This window comes from Olea europaea, unplaced genomic scaffold (assembly GCF_002742605.1).
Source record: "Olea europaea var. sylvestris unplaced genomic scaffold, O_europaea_v1 scaffold274, whole genome shotgun sequence".
NCBI lineage: Eukaryota > Viridiplantae > Streptophyta > Magnoliopsida > Lamiales > Oleaceae > Olea > Olea europaea.
The window spans coordinates 232,333-244,332 of record NW_019245831.1 but is presented as its reverse complement, the minus strand read 5'-3'; the positions used below and the strand labels follow the sequence as shown (position 1 = coordinate 244,332).

General features: G+C 36.2%; 1 long non-coding RNA gene across 1 annotated transcript in view; it reads left to right on the top strand.

Moving 5' to 3' along the window:
• Positions 1 to 205: 205 nt before the first annotated feature.
• The window catches only part of LOC111383692, a 23,352-nt gene continuing 11,557 nt past the window's right edge, over positions 206 to 12,000 (top strand). Inside the window, exons 1-4 of the long non-coding RNA XR_002700780.1 lie at positions 206 to 567; positions 647 to 850; positions 982 to 1,305; positions 1,423 to 1,658. This is a non-coding gene — a long non-coding RNA (uncharacterized LOC111383692). The remainder of the gene's footprint in view (positions 568 to 646; positions 851 to 981; positions 1,306 to 1,422; positions 1,659 to 12,000) is intronic.

Here is a 12,000-nt window from a genome sequence, read left to right as displayed (position 1 = left end):
CCAACTATCCCGGCTAAGGATAAGGGTAAGGAAAATGTGGTTGAGGCTTAACCCATTCAGAGGTAAACCCTTGTTCGTAAGAATCGAAAGAGATAACACACTGCCAGCACTTCAAGTGCCCATGTTCCTTAGATAGTTTTAGCTATAGTCAGTGTTGCCCTCCTCTTTCTACGTATTATACATAACTAGAGATATACAACTGCATCGTCGATATCTCCTACAGTTAGCACCGCTCCACCAACTATTAGCTTAGTTGCTCCTCAAGCAGGATTACTCAAATTATTGTTCTAAGTTATATGGATACACCCTTGAGTACTCTTTGAGTTCAGTTGGATGCAACATCAGTTGCAGTTCCAGTGATTCAATCAGTCGCTCCTATAGTGGATCAGTTAGCTGTCTTGATCGAAATCAATCATTCAATCTTCACTACACCAACTCTGACTCCATCATAGATTGCCATTCATGTCCCTCATACTTACCTAGATCCCTTAGCTCATGATATGCGTTAGTGACCGCTTGTACTAGTTGACTCAGAGATTACAACTACAATGGTCAGATAATTACCAGGTTTATACTTTATCGCACTGATGCCCCTATTTGTCAACAAAACATAGAGGCTTATATTCCTTCTCTGCATTATGAACAGTCAGATACAGAGAATATATCATTGATTGAGGTACACCAACAGGATGGACGAGGATAACGGCTACATTTGAGTTATACGAAAGAAGTACCTGCGGGTTACTGATGTTGCACATCTGAGCAGAAGGGTGCCATCATATGGTATGTGAGAGATATAGCTAGTATCGCTTCTTGCAGACCCCTAAAGAGACTAATTCAGCTTCATCAGGTTAGTATCTTGGTTATACTGGAGCCTTTTGTTCTTCAGCACAGGTTTGCATATATTCAATGATATTTGGGCTTTGATACTGGAGTTCAGAATGAATCGAAAAAAATCTATTTTTTTTTTTTGGAATGTAGGGACTATACTGTTACTGTTATTCATGATCATTCCCAGTTCCTTCACGTTAAAGTTGAGGATCCCAGATTAGCTTGTCCAATCTATATAATCCCTGTCTATGCCTCATGTGATGCTGCTACCAGGAGGGACTTCACCACATTTTCCTCCAAATGAAGGATCCTTGGCTAGTTGGAGGAAACTTTAACGTTATTGCACATGAGAGTGATCGCACTGGTCGCAGCACTCGTGATCGGGGTTCTATTACTTTCTTTGATATGATGTTGTATTGTGGGTTGGAGAATGCTGGTTTTTGCAGGAGTCGGTATACTTGGACCAATGGCCAGGTAATGAAAAGATTTGATAGAGTTTTGGTCAACTTTACAGCTGCAGCTTTTTTTTGACAGCTTGTTATGAGACATCTAAATCAAACTTTATCAAATCATTCTTCTTTGTTTCTACAGTGGACATCTAATGATGATTTAAGGCCCAGTCCCTTTCGATTCCTCAATGTATAGACAAAGCACCATGATTTCTTAGCCTTCATCTCTCAAAGTAGTCACTCCTGACTCATCTAACGAGGATGGCTGCTCTCTGGGAGAAGTTTTTTAGGCTGAAACAGGGTCTGCATTAGTGGAAACAACGGGTATTCGGTGATATTTTCCAACGGGTGAGAAAGGCTGAAGAGAAGGTCGACGAGGTAAAGATTGATTTTGATAATGACCTTGCACCTGAGCATTGTGATTTATTTCATTGGAAATAGGTTGTTCTGAACTCGACTTTATCTATTGAGGAAAAATAGAAGGCCGGTTCACGTTAGGTATGTGAGTGGGACCATAACACCCGATACTTTCACGCGATGGTTCAAGAACATAGAACCAGATCTCGTATCTAGACTCAGGTAGGAGAAGTCTTATCTTCTGCTACTGACATTCAGAGGTCTATATTATCTGCTCCCTCACAGCCCCTGGATCCTATCCATCTAAACATCATACTCAGGCTGTTGATGGAGGCAGATAATATAGCACTCAACCGTCTCCCTTTGATTCAGGGGTGCGAGAGATAGTCTTCAGTATTGATGCTAATAATATTATAGGCCTAAATGGATTTTCATCACTATTCTTCTAGCATTGTTAAGATATCATACAGGAGGATGTTTACAATGCGCTCATTGATTTCTTCAAGGATGGTCATCTATGTTTTACCGATACCTCCATTGTTTTGCTCCCGAAAAGGGATAATGCTTGTCGATGGATAGATTTTAGACCTATCAGCCTTTGTATGATGTTCAATAAGTTGATCACTAAGCTATTGAAAACAAGATTGAGTTCATTGTTGCCTCGTATTATCTCTCCTTAGCAGAGTGGTTTTATCCCCCGTCTCCTTATAGGGGATAATGTGTTATTGACTTAGGAGCTTCTTCACACTAGATGATAAAGTGCAATGGGGGAATGCGATGTTGAAACTTGACATGGCTATAGCATACAACCGTATGGGTTGAGGATTCATTTATTCTATACTAGAGGTGTTTGGATTTGATCGATTATAGCTTGACAGGATCAGACAGTGCCTTTTTGGAGTGTCAATACTCAGTGCTTCTAAATGGCCATCCTTGTGGTTTCGTTCTATCCTCATGTGGGCTTAGACAAGGTGATCCCATCTACTTTGTTCATTGTTGCTGCGAACTATTTCTCTCTCCTTCTCACTTAGAGGTTTTAGGCCTATCCTAGTATGCGGTATCGACATGGAGACGGCACTCTTATCTCATACCTTTCTTTGCTGATGAAATGATCATATCGTCAATGGCCAAAAATAGTCTATCCAGATAGTCCTTGACTATTTGGAGTATTACGAAAGGGTTTTTGGTCAGTTAGAGAATAGAGACAAGAGCGGCCTTATACTACCTAGACGGGCATTAGATATTAGGATTGGGAAACTTGTGTTCTTGACCGAGTTTACTCATCAGCAATAGCCGTTTATTTATTTGGGAGTCTCCTTGTTTTAGGGGGTAAGAGGAGTTTTTTTATATGATGACCTTATCATGAAGGTCAAGAGCAGGACATCGAGTTGGGCTTCTCAACTACTATCACATGGGGCCAAATTACTCTATTGAGATCGGTACTATCATCTCTACCACTTTATCTTTTTCAGATTATGCAACCTCCTAAGGCTGTACTAAAAAAGTTGGAGAGCATCTTTGTATACGTCCTATGGTATTCTAAGAAATAGGCATGTTGACTAAACTGGAGGAGCTAGAAGGATAATTGTCTACCAACAGACGAAGGTTGACTAGGCTTTAGAAAACTACAGGATGTGATGGACACTTTCTCTATGAAGCTTTGGCGGTTGTTTCGGCCTTGGAGTTCTCTTTGGGCTTAGTTTTACTGGCCAAATATTGTAGATGGACTCATCCATCACTTGTAGTGATTACCTACTCGATATCTCTTACCTAGAAATGGTTAAAGAAAGTAGCACTAGATACTGAGTCACACATTGCATTGTACCTTGGAGCAAGACAGATGTTCTTCTGGCATGATTGCTAGATGGGTGATACTACAGTGGCATCTCTATTTCCAAACAAGTAGCACACATCTGCGAGGGTGCAGAATTTTCTTGATGACACTAGGTAGGATTTTGGAAGATTATTACAGGCTTTATCTCCTCACATGGTAAAGCAAATAGGGCGATACCTTTATGTGCAGGTGCCTTGGACCATATTGTTTAGAGGATTACATCGAATGGTAGCTTTGCTACTAACTCAGTATGGCAGCTAATCCATTCAGTTTACCAATCTCAGGACTTATATCGATTACTGTGGAGCTCCATTTTGCCTATCTCTATTTCATTCTTCTATTGGAGATTATGGAAAGATCTCATTCCAGTAGATGTAGTCATTTAGAGGAGGATTGGATGTTAGTTCACTTCTCGATGTCAATGTTGCTCTGAGATTAAGACCTTCAGTCATATCTTCACTGCCAGTAACATCTTCGATCAGGTATGGCAGCACTTTGAAGACATTTTTAAGATACCTATGAGATCAAGAGAGGAGGTCAGATAGAGTTTCCAAAGACAAAGGTATTCTACACAGTATGTTCGCTGTGGACACATTTGCACTATCATTCCTCTACCGATATTTTGGTTCTTATGGACCAAAATGATGTGAAACATTAGGAGATCTGCATGGTGGCTAAATGGATTACTTGGAGTGTATACTACATGGTTTCTTTTCTTCATATGCGAGGACTTTTAAAGTTGTACAATGACGATGGGACTTAACACTTGCACCACTCTTTGGTATTTCTATGACTCTCTCCCCTCCACAACACCTATTATAGTTGTTTGGCGCACCCCACTAGTAGGATCTTATAAAATTAACACTGATGGAATCGTCAAGGATGGATTTACGAGTGGTAAAGCATCATTATGGATCACAGGGGACACTGTATCAGGGCATTCTCAGCATCGCATGGCCCATGTTTGATTTCGGAAGTTAAGCTCAGAGCTATGCTAAATGGAATTCTACTGGCCAATGGAATTAGGTTATCAACTATTTAGGTTGAGGCAGATTCAACAGTGGCTATTCACTTTATCACTAGGGACGGATGACCATGGAAGATTTATGGCACTCGTAGACTGATTAGAGACCTCATCTCCTTTGATAGCTATATAGTTTTCTACATCTACAAAGAAGGGAACTAGGTTGCAGACTCACTTACTTTAGAAGGTTAGGATCACCTACGCTATTAGGAGTATGGATCATCCGACCTACCACAACAGATTAGGACACTGGTGCAGCTTGACAGATATGGACTGTCAAGCTTTGGAGGTTTGTAGCTTAGGTTCCATTTTTTGCATTAATTTCGTTGTACAGGAAAGTAGTACTTCTCTATTTATTTCTTTAATTTCTTTTTTATTCACTTTTTGTATTGTTTCTTTTTCGAAGGTTAAGTTTATGTCCATATATATATAAAGATGTGTGGATGTCTTTATTAAAAAAAACACAAGAATAAGTAAAGAAACGATAAGTTTTGAATTAAAAACTATAATTTAATGATTTCATCTTCTATCTAATACATAAAATTGTCTAACCTAGCATTTTCGTGTAAAAATTACACAAAAGAATAAGAAACAACATCACCTAAGACAAGGAATACTATAAAGAAACCGAACCTCCAATTCTTCACTTTAAACTTCGATTTGTGATTTGAAATTTTGCCTCTTGAATATAGACTCTCTCTTCAATGCTCAAACAATGCTAAAACCAACCTATGCTAATTTATGGATGTCCCTTAGTTCTTATAGAATGTAATCTTAGAATGCAAAAGATTACATTCTAATACTTTCCAAAGAAAAGGAAATTGATATTTTTTCTATTTTCAATAATGGGCACACGCCTAGCCATGTAAACGAGTCGAGCCTAATCGGCCCATGAGCCAAGACTCGAGACTCATTTATGGCTCATGCAAAAAATGGCTAGGGCTTTTTTGGCCTGAACCGAGCCAAAGCTATGATGAAAAATCGAGGCTTCGCTCAAGCTTTAGGCTTGGTTCAGGCTGGCTCTCTCTTTTTAATTTCATGAAATTCTAAATTCTTTTTACTAATATAAATTTTATGCAATTTATACTTAATATAAATTAAAAAGAGTTACAACCCTCCTTATTTCGAGCTTGAGACCAACTGCAATCAACATAGACAGAGTTAAAATTGTACACAAATATAATATTTCGTGTATAATTTTTTTTAAGTAAATAAATTTAGAAATTATGTAATAAAGTCAACAAATTAATTTCAAAACTTGAAATATCCTATCCTTGGATCTACTGCAACTCCTTAACCATTATACTGTCAACTTGTTCTTGAAGATGTAAATTGAATATCAAATCCAATCAAAGAGTAGTACGTAGCTATCAACAACTACTTGCAAGCTACCTTGTTGGTAGCTACATGCTTCCTGCTTGCAAGCAAGATTCAAAAGGCAACTACTACAGCTGCCTGTAGAATCGCGGGCAAAAAAATTTTTAGCTTGTCACACGTGTCGGCTCAGACTTGGACTGATGCGAACCCCGTAGCAATGAAAACTACAAAACCCACAATGAGATTGATGCAGAACTCAAGAACACCAATACTAACCCGATTTTCGATCTTGAACCCCAAGAATTAAACCAAGAACCCTAGATTAGCGAAGAACCTAAAACCCCTTGATTACAATTGAAAGAACCCACAATCCGATTGATAGAACGCCACAAGAAGTTGAATTCTTGATAAGTTCCAAGATTGTTCAAGAAGAACAATTAAATTGAAAGAAGAAATTTCTCTCTCTATAATATTAATTCAAAGTCAAAAGTTCAAAGGTTTTTACAATCAAAAGTAATCTCCTATTTATACTATTCCTCGAATAGAAGTCAAAAGGAAATATAATTCTAATAATCTAACAAAATTCCTAAAATATTCGTCCAATATGGTAGGAATTTGATTAAGAATGAAATTCTAGTAAAATTAGGAAAAACGTGGAAAAAAGGAAAATCGCCCCAGAAATGAACCATGCTGTCGCATGGTTATAACTCGTGCTGCCGCATGGTAATAAAATTTCGGCCATTGAATTCTCGGTATCATGTCGTGTGGCCGCATAGTACTACCGCATGGTTATACTGTCCACTCTCTTCTTCGGCTTCTTGTAATGCATTGATCCATTTTGTTTCGGCCTTCGACCCGAACACGAAACTTGTCCCATTTTGAGTCCCGAACATGGTTCCATCAATAGTTTCTTGAACGAGCAATATCATCGCTTGTTTCACTTGTTTTGCCCTCGATCGCGTCATCGGTCCACCTTCGATTATCAACGGGTCTCGTCTCGTACTTGCCTTCTTCTGGCTCGGCTCTTGGATCACATCATGGACCTTGCTCGAAAAAAGGCTCGGTGGACACGAGCCACGAGCTAAGCCAGTTCGGGCTATTTTCGGGCCAAGTTATGGGGCGCCCAAGTTGGATTAACATCCCTACGTGAGCATCTAAGGGATTAGGGCAGGCACCCTTAAGGCCAGTCTCATCTTCTTATGCCTCCTTATTGCACTGGAGGTACACACCACGCCTGCACACGTTAGTGCGCGCCTAGGATGTGATTTGGGACCAATTTGGTCCATAAACTTTCCTCCATGGGCAATTTTGGCCCTTATTCATTTCTTTTCAAATCTTTTCTTATTTTTTTCATCTAATTTTGTCCTAGCACTCTCCAGTGTTTCTCCTCCAGTCCGAGCTAACTTTGGATTATTTTTATTTTAATCCCTGACCTTAGCTTTTACGTAATTTAATCCTATTTTCTTTATTTTGTCCTCTAATTTCACAATTCTCATCGATTGTTACCTACCAAATACAATTCAAATCAATCAAGCCATTATTCGTTAAATTAATCAACAAATACTCCAATTTTATTGTCTAAACAGTTACCTGCAAACTTGAAAATTTGTGTGTCCTCAAATAAACTAGAGTTTGGCGTAATCAAAACTTGGATAGATGGCATACTGTTAGCCTTAGGATTGTACTTCTATATCAATACTATGAATAGTTTTGGAATCACAATTGAAATTAACTTCTACTTATTCAATGCGAAACTCAAAGTGTGAGTGTAGAGACTTAGCCTCGTTTGGCCCTCATTAAATTAAATTTTAATTTTTTCTCTCTTATTTTCAACAATTCAATCTTTCGTAAAATAATATTACATGTAAATCAAAAACTTTTCCTTCTTTTTCAATAACACATTCTCCAAAAAATATTTTTCTACCCATTAAATTTTGAAATATAGGGGGCAAAGTGAGGGCTTGTGTAAAACATCACAAGCTCATGAATGTTTCAATTCCCGACCATCAATAGTCAAATATTTAGTGTCTCCACTTGTGAGATACACACCTCCAAACTTATACTTTTCGCTCATTTTCCTAGGGTGTGTTCTTAGGTTGCAACTTTGATGATCCTAATAGTCAGCTCTCTAGTTTGGATAGATTTTACCAGTGCAAGTTCTCCCTTCAATAAACAAGGAATCTCCTATATTTTTTAATAAATCAACCCCTAAAACTCAAATAAGCTACTTATCTCTTATCAAAGGTTTAGTTCTTTTAACCAAGTGCTTGAGACTTAATCGTAATATATAGTACATCTTCCGTTTCATGCACTTGCTTTTTCAATTATGCTATTCGTATTCTGTTTTGTACACTAGCTTAATCCCTTTTAAGTTTTCTTTTTGAAAATTTTCAATTGGTGTCCTCATCGGGAACTTTTAGGGTAACTTCACAACGTAGTGACTTTTTCTCTTTTTTATACTTTAGTAGTACGATTTCCCTTATCAAACACTTTGTCGCTAAAACTAACCCCTAACTCAAGACTTTCACCTAATCTATATCTCATTAGCTTTAGACAATGTATACAATAGTTTTACACATGGAATCACTATTCATCTCAATATTCTCCTACACTAGTTCAACTATCTCCAAACTATTTTAGAAGTGGTTTACAGGTGTATGTGATCTTGGTTTTCTTGGATTTTATCAATTAACTTCCACTATTTTCCATTTTTTTTTTCGATATATGAACCAAAACAGTCACTCAAGATGCAAAGCACAAGTCTCTGTGCAATTTAAATCAAATTTCACATAAATAAGCATTAGTCAACTCAATATAGAATTTTTCACCAATTCTTAGTTTAATATATAATTCCAACATATACATCATCATCATCATCAATAAGGCTATTTAACCCACACAAATGTAGAAAAGCAATAAGGAGCATAAAAGAACATGTTTCTGGTTTTTTTTTTTTTTTTTTTTTTTATTATTTTGTAAAAATCGAAAATCACCAAAATAAAAAATAAAAACCAAATTATACATAATCGATGATAAGATCATCCAACTCCAAACTTAACATGTATATTACCCTTAATGTATAATAATATGACAATGATAATTCAAAAAATAAAGGCAAAGAAGGGAACTAAAGACTCCCCTGATCATTCTGGTGGTGGTGGTGAAAATGGAAAGAATGCCTCCAAGCCTAATAGGTCCAATGTCAATGGCGGAGGATGTGGAGACATGCGCGAGAAAAACACTCATCAAATTGTACGAACCAATCCTGCATGCCGTAAACTATATCATTTGTCTCATCAACCTGGTCTTGCATGCCACGAACCATATCACAAGCCCTATCAACCCGGATATTCAGATCATCAAGTCATCCGGCATATCTATCCGTTAGCTCTATAAACATGTTGACCTTCATGCTCACACTGGATGCATCATGCCGTATCAAGTTCACATTACCATGTATACTATTAGTGTGCGTCTCCATGCACTGAACCCTCAACTCCAGGGCCTCAGTGAACTAATCCCCTAGATGGTCTCAGTCGAACTGGCAAAAAATTTTCATAGGAGTGGGAAGTCGATGACACAGTTTGGATGTGGGGCGCAAAAATTGGACAGCGCCCTCAAGCCTTTCAACAGCCTCCTGCTGCTGCTATTGCTATCTCCTCTGCAGGATCGATGATCATGATTTATCTGCAGTGTTGAGACTAATAGGGACATTGGCCTGTACATGCTACTCCGTTAGAGAAATAGCAACCTCAAAGATCTATGTATCCCACAGATGAGGCTGGGAAAAATCAGTATAGAGATGCTCTAACTCAGAAATAAACCCACAAATCAGATTATAAATAGAAGCGCCCAAGTCAATCTTCAAGACTCGTGCTAATCTTGTGTCAAGATGATCCACCGTAATTTTTTTGGTTCTATATAGTAACATCACCATTTATTTTGCTCATATGAAATTGTATGAAGAGGTTGGCAGCTTGGATGATTCTTTGTTGATGATATGTGAATATATTGATAAAGTTCAAGAGGTGCTTTTGAGCTTTACTTTTACTTTTCTTATTCATGAAAAAATAAAAAATAAAAATTTAACTATTATATTTTTGCAATGAAATAATATTATTCAAATGTATGTTTCTTTTCTTCATATATTTTTTATTTAAATAAAAAGGACAACTTTAAAATATCACACAAGGCACCCAAAATCTGGGAACCGACCATGCTAATACATTAACAACCATAAAGAGCCACATCCAATCCTTTCAAAGTATGACTATCCATATATAAAATTTCATAATGATCTCAAGTTTAAGGATAAATTTCACAATTGTGAGGTAGAGACAATCCACTATTAGTAAGATCTTCATCCATGTGGAATCTTTACTCCGGGTATTCAATGAACGTGCTCAAGTTGCAAGCATCAAGTACCTGCACGAGCATCCCTACACCCCCAATAAGTGATTGAATACTCTCTTCGAGAGTACGATACATACTAAGCTGAACGGAATAATGATATATGTCCCTCACTATTTCATATGGTCAGGAATAGTTCAAGAATAAATCAACACCATATCAATCTCACTGTCACTACCCTCGTTGATAAGTACATCTCTTGAATTTATTCTTTGGATTCTATTAAGTAATTATCCATTAAAAAACGTGATAAAATAAATATATGCCAAAATTATAAATTGCAATGATAATAATAAAATAGTTACATAATCCAAACGATTGGATCTAGAACATATATAAAACTAACAATAATAATGGAGCATTAAAGATCTCAAAACATCACAAAGAAATGTCATAAAAATAAATACAAGATTTTCTTCACCGAAGTTTGACCAATGCGGTCTACATCTTCATTTTATGTTCACTCTTCAAAATAGTACAATAGATTATTAATGAAATCACGAATTATAAAATACCCTAAAAAACAACCATCATAATCTCCAACCAAAAACCTTCCATCCTCTAATATGATCACTCACTCACTCAAGATAGTGTATTACAAGAAGATGTTTGAATCATTCGATCAAGATTCAAACCCCAAAACCAAAAACAAAAGAAAAATGGAAAAGATGAATTTAGAGAGAAGAAATATCGTAGTTCGTTCAGCTGCCTAGTCAAATTGACTGGACAGCAAAGTACATGAGATGTCTCCAACAGCACCAAGATCGAACAGCCAGCATTCAACCAAGTGGCACATTCCAAGTTGAAGTGCCATAAGCATTTCATTAAGGGTGATTATATTATCACCACAATTTTTATATGATGCACCGCATTTTAATTGTAACTCAACTCTTCAATTTTTTGCTTATTATAGCAATTATTTTCTTTCTTTTTTTCTTGAATTTTTATTTAAAACCTACTATTAATTGGTGCATCTCGTCCTTGATGATTATTTATATCAAAATATTTTGTTTTCATACTTTGAAATAATGGAAGAATATATTTTTGCACTTTTCATTTATTTCATTTTTTAAAATTTGATGGGATAATAAATTATTAAATTATTTTATGCCATTTCAACGAACTTTTAAATATAAAATTGTTATCGAATACAAAATGGGTTAACTAATAGAGAGTTTGAGAATAAGAATGACATGAAAATCATTAGGAACATAAATACTATAATGAACAAAGATTAATAATATTAAATACAATTAAAATGTGGTGCAAAAAATAAAAACTATAGTGCGAATACAATTAACCTTTTGTCAAATCTCGCTTCTTAATAAAATAAACTTTTGATAGTTGCACATCAAGAACCTCAAGTTTCTAATTGTATCAAATTTCCCGAGTCGGATAAAATATGTATTGTATGCTGCATCTACATATTTATTAAAAATAAAAAATAAAAAATAAACACCTAATATTTGGTCAATCTTTAATGAAAAAAAAAATGTTGAGATGGTGTATTCGTAATATACACAATTAGATTAATTACCCTAATATTTTGTCAATCTTCACAGCATATCTAATTTCCCCTTCCCCAAAAATGACTCTAATTTGCACCTCTCTCTACGAGAAAAAACTTCAGAAGGATGCTCCCATATGCACAAGATTAGGACCATTCATTTAAGTGATGACACCTTTTCTTAATTATATTTTGTTTTACTAAATTTAATATTTAGTTATTTGCAATGTTTCTATCTTTTTTTCTCTCTTTTTTTTTTTTTTTTTTTTTT